Source organism: Cibotium barometz, chromosome 6 (genome assembly GCF_041138505.1).
Source record: "Cibotium barometz isolate CiBa-2024 chromosome 6, ASM4113850v1, whole genome shotgun sequence".
NCBI lineage: Eukaryota > Viridiplantae > Streptophyta > Polypodiopsida > Cyatheales > Cibotiaceae > Cibotium > Cibotium barometz.
The window spans coordinates 26715472-26721471 of NC_141051.1; positions in this window are offsets into that span (position 1 = coordinate 26715472).

Sequence of the window (6000 nt, forward strand, 5' to 3'; positions counted from 1 at the left end):
GTCCAGTGCCCAATCTGTAAGTTATTTGTTGATCACCTCAACCCCAAAGGGAACCCCTAAATATCTAATAATTTGACCTGACATTATCATTATCAGCTTCTAGAAAGAGTAAATAATCATCAACAAAGCATTGAATGACCAATTGCTCCCCATTGCTCAACTTTAACCCAGTTACCCTCCCTTCAGGCTTGTTCTTCTAAGGCCCTAATAAGGGGATGAGAAGTAATAGCAAAAAGTAAGGGAGCAAGAGGACAGCCCTGTGTAAGTGATCTATTCACCTCAAATCCCCCAACAACTCTCCCATTCAATAGTAAATTGGACTTACCCCTCAAGGTAAGGATGTATATGCAAGAAGACGTTTTGAAGCCAAACCCCATTTTTTCCATCACTCTAGCCACGAATCAATGCACCCTATCATAGGCCTTTTCCAAGTCAAGCTGTAAGATAATGCATTTCTCCTTAGTCCTCAGAGCCACATCCCTCCCCAGCATAGCTGCATAAATATTGTCATATATAGACCTCCCCTTTATAAAACCATGTTGTTTTTCAGATATAATCTCCTAGAGGGCAGGGGTGATTCTAATGGCAATAACTTTGGCCTGAATTTTGTATATGACAGTTAGCAAAGTAATAGGCCTCCAATGATTAAACTTGTCTCACAAGCATTCTTCTTAGGAATAAGCTTCACCAACCCTTCCTTTAAGTCCTTATCCAAATTGCTTGATTTAAAGGCATCTCTGCACATTCTCCAAACAAACTCCTTCGGAGAGGGCCATAAAGCAATAAAAAACTCCACAGACAATCCATCCCAACCAGGAGATTTCTCTCCCCAACTTTAAAAGAGCCTCCCAACACTCCTCAAGTTCTATATCCTTTTTCAAACCATTTAGCCATGTCTGGGTCTAGTCTCCTGCTAACCTTCTTGAGACTAAGAGTTGCCCTAGATACTCAACCCATTTTTTGGCTATTAGTCTTAGCCCTTTTAACTCCTACCCATTTTCATCCAAAACCCTACCTATCACCTCCTTGCTTTTCAACTTTTCAATCAATTTAAACAAATACCCATCTGGTCTCCTTTTGTTGGTGAAGGTTTTCCATTTATACCTAACTTCCTCCCTCTTGGAGAATTTCTCATCTTCACACTTTAGCCCAGCTTGGCGCTTGAAGTACCAAGTTGTCTCTTCAGCAAGTTAGTCTCCCAACCTGCCTCTTTTTTTGTAAAGATTTCAAAAGATCTCCCCATCTCTTTCTCCCATGTTTACTTTCCTTAGCTCTTAATTTCCCAATCCCCCTAATTATACCCTGCATTTCATTGGCAAAAGTCCTCCAAGAACCTTGCAATTTGTCTCTCCTTTTAAGTCTCTCTATTGTCTCCTCAGTCTGCCTGACAAATAGCTCATCCTTTAAAAGCAGATTATTACCCTTAGTTTCCTAGTGGGGAACTTATTTCATTGGCAAAAGTCCTCCAAGAACCTTGCAATTTGTCTCTCCTTTTAAGTCTCTCTATTGCCTCCTCAGTCTGCCACCTGACAAATAGCTCATCCTTTAAAAGCAGATTATTACCCTTAGTTTCCTAGTGGGGAACTTATTTAATTCAACCTCTTCCCAACCTAGGACATGCCATCCCCATTTAAGGGGCATGTGATCAGACGAAGCAGTATTAGAGTCAACTAACATTTTAAGAGTATGAGGTACCTATACAGCTTGTTGGCTAAAGAACACCCTATCTATTCTAGAAGAAGACCCAAAATATTGTAGGCTAAAATATGTGTGTCTAGGATCTGAGCCCCAGTCACCCATCTCCCAACCATCCCTTAGGCCCAACTTTCCTTTCAGCCCTTCCCACTTCATCTTTTCATGTCCCATCAACACAGTGCCCCCCCCCACATCTATCCCTCTGTTTCTCAACCATATTGAAGTCCCCCATAAGAATGCAGCCCTTGACAGTTTAAATTCCCACATTCCACTCTTCACCTCACGGTTTATGAGCCCCATAAAGATTAATTATCCAAATCTTATTTGCTTCCAAGAAAATCTCCACTACCAAAATTCTCCCATTAGGATGACTAGCTATGACATTAGGGCTTACACAACTCTTGACAATGGTCATAACACCACTAAACCCTCCATTCTATCTTGCTCTTATCCGTGGAAATACCATTCTTAGACACAATATGCCCTAAGATTAAATGATGTTTGACCCAAAATTAACATTTTAAAGGGTTAAAGGATATATGATAATTAACATCGCTTAAACACCTTCCTCAAGTAAGCCAAATGTTCAGTCGAGCGTGAGTGCACACATAGATCATCAATGAATACCTCCAGCCACTTTTGTAAGTAGTCCTTGAAGGCTGTGCACATCAATCATTGGAACGTTGCTAGGGCATTGGTGAGGCCAAAAGGCATAACCTTATAAGAATATGTTCCCTACACTGTATTGAATGCTATTTTGTGCTAGTCTTTTGGTGCTATGGAAACCTGAACCTGAAAACCCATTTAAGAAGTTGTAAGCTTCTTTGCCTGCGCTGCTACCCATTCCATTACATGTTAAGTATATGTTAAGTATACAGTAGTGGGTATAGTTAAGTACATGTTAAGTATACAGTAGTGGGTAGTGGTCTTTCCTGGTAGCCGCAACACATCGACCTTTTTAAGGTCAACATAGACTCTTAATTTTCCATTCTTTTTTGGCACAATCATGATTTGTGAGAGCTATTCTGTGTGCTCAATTTCATAGATGAAATTCACAGTAATGAGTTTATCGATTTCCTCCTTTACAATTTGCTGCATATTTCAGATTCATCTGATATGGATTTTCCTGTGGAAGGTCTTGATCCGTCCATGATCGAAATCATGTGTTGGACCACCTCGGGTGGTACACCTTTCATTTTTGTATATTTCTAAGCAAAGCAATATTTGAATTCTATTAGGAGAGCAATGAGTTCTTGTATTCAGCTGTAGTTAAATCCTTAGCAATATAGATAGGTTTGGGATCCTCCCCTGGCTCAATAAATAAGGTCAACTTCCTTAACTTCAGCTGGACCGTCATAAGATGTAGATTGACCATCTTTCTTTACCCTTTGGCCGTCAGTCAGACCACTTTCCGTTCATCAATGTTGTATGTCTTAAAATGGTTAGGTACTGAGAGTAGGTCTGGTCTATCGTCCTCCTCATATTTTGTTTCAGCCATCACCTTTTTAGCCTCGTGCTCGGCCAGAGCCTTGTTTCGTTTTCTACATCCTGCATTCGTGAGTTTAGGCGCTTCCAGCTCTTAAGGTATCACCTTCTCTTCTTGTTTTCCTTCCAGGGTTATCTTACTCAAATCTTCGCCTCAATTCTTAGAAAACTCCTCGTGCACCTTAGTGACCTTGAGATATCTCAGCCACCACTGAGAGCCTGTGAGTTTACTTTGTAATAGGGCATTTCGTCGAGGGATATACCTCTTTTGTTTACGCCATCTCCTGAGGCGTTGGGTCCTATTGCGGCCTTATGATCCAGAATCATCTATGCTGGATGCTTCATCCTCCGTTTCTTCTTCACTTGGTGGCACATCTACCATGCGTACCGAGGTGGTAGGAATGTTCTCTGATTCTACGTATAGTACTGGGTTCCTCTGGAAGGTAACACAAGCACATGCATCCAGTTTTCACTGAAATCTAGGGGTGGAAGTGATGCGTACGTTACGGCCTCTTCCTTGTCCTGTGCATTCTCCTCCATCGGTTTTGGCAGACTTGTAGGAACGTGGTTCGTTTGCGATGGTGACCGAATCATTTCCAAACAATTCCCCTCCCATTAGATGTGCCTTTTACATTTGTAGATTAATCTTTAGAATCTGCAAATCTATTCAAACATACACTTGATCTAACACCCAATCATGCACCAATTTGGCTTCCCTCATGAAAGATCTGCCCAAGATAATGTTATATGAATCTGGTTGGCACCACAGAAAGTTCATTACAACAAATGTATGATGGTAGCAGAATGAAAAGACCTTGAGTCTGATGTTTTTCAATAACCCCATAGGTCTTGAAGTTGTATCGTCTGCCATTTTTCCAATTAGATTTGCTCTTTCCAATTCTGGTTTACCCCAGTTTTCCCAACATCATTTTGTAATGATGCTTACCCCCGCTCCTCCATCGAGGATAGCTAGTGCTTGGTATCCGTTGGGATCGTAGCATTTGTATCGTCACTCTCATAATACCGACCCAACTGATTGACATGTATTTTGACGAATTTGGGAGTTTCTTCCTCTTCAAGTACTAGGTTTTTCTCCGCTAGAGGTGATTGAGTCTCCTCTTCAATGGACATTGGGTTTAATCTTCCTTACCCAGTCAATATCTGCCCATAATGTTGGCATATTGTGCCATTTTGATGGTGGTGGACAATATGGTTGCGAGACTACCTATGTCTCTAGGCTCCCTGGCAACAAGTAAGGGTTCCTTACATGTGTTTGTCACATAATCAACCGTAGGGATTGGAAGGATGGAAAATTCTTGCTTTGCTTCCTCAAACATTCTTGCCATGAGGTCACTATGAGTCCCTTTCTCGGATCCTTCTAGAATTGGAGTAGGCACTTCCAATTTCCTTTCCTTTATCAGCTCGTTTCTTGGATACACTGTATCCCTAGCCTTGTTAGCCCTTAATCTGGCTTCATGATTTTGTTGGCACTCCTCAACTAGAGCCTTAGCTTCCTCAAGCTTCCTTATCTCATCGTCAGCATTTGGGTATTCCCTCATCCCTTTAGGGGTTGCTAGTCTCTCTTTTGCAATTTCTTGGTTGTGCCCATCCTGTTTCGGCACTTGGGTGTCTACTTCCCTTGATTGGGTGGATATGGTGTCAATGGTATCTTCTTCGGACCCATCCTGAATTGTGACCATGGTATCATCCTTGCCCACTTTCTTCACTCTTCTTCTTCTCCCAATTTTAGAAGTTGTGACATCTACTGGGTTTTTCCCCTTGCCCACTTGTTTTGCTTGCACTCGTTGTCTCAGGACATTCAATGGCATGATATTCCGAGGCTGCACACTTATAGTCATAATAGTGGAATGGTTAGAAGTGGAAGCCGATCCACTTGCCACGATATGGACAGTGTTTAATCAAATGATCCACCCCACACTGAACACAGGAGAGTGTTGGCATGGCGTTGGTCGATATGCTGCCAAGGGCTAGGCGTGCCACATTCTTATTATTTAGGGCACTCCACTATTTGATGAGGTTCACCACAACCAAAATATTGTAGTGGTCCCCTTCTCATAGTTGACTTTATGTCTTTACCTTTCCATTGTACTGTGATTTGGAACACTGGCACTGGCATGTTATTCTCTAAGACATAAAAATCTGGCGCGATCTCCGCGGCCTCCTCATAGTACTCATTATTGATTTATACCTCACGCATGACTTGACCCTCATGCAAGGGCTCCTCAATCAACACCTGGTTGATTTTAGTCTCTGCTGGAGGTTTTGGTGGTAGAACAGGTGGCGGCAACGGCGACATGTCCTGTATCCAAAACATCCCTCTTGGTAAGTAGGATGGGTTTGGTTGCCCTTCAGCCCCGCAGTGGTTTACACTGGGGTGGTCGTGGCTAGTGGCACTCTTGGTGCTGGCTATTGTGCTAAGGGCTGGGGCCCTTAGATATCGGCACATGGCAGTGTCATGGTTACCCAATCTCACACAATGAGCACAATAAAGTAATTGCCTTAGTCTTAATTGAGGACATTCAGTGGTTGTCTGATTTTGTCTACAAATAGAACACCAAATCAGATCTCTTTGGGGATAGAGATGAGCATGCCTTGATGCTTCTCTCCCATCCCTGACCTTGATTTTCTCTAGGATGGCATTGCTGAGCTCTTCCACTATTATATTTCCAACTTGTTTATCACAGGTTCCTGTGTCCTGGTGACTTGAGACCCACGATGTTGCAGCTACTATTGAAGCTGCCTTGGCATCTTCAGGTTGTGGCAATTCAAGCATATTGTCCTCATATTCTATTGCTAGCT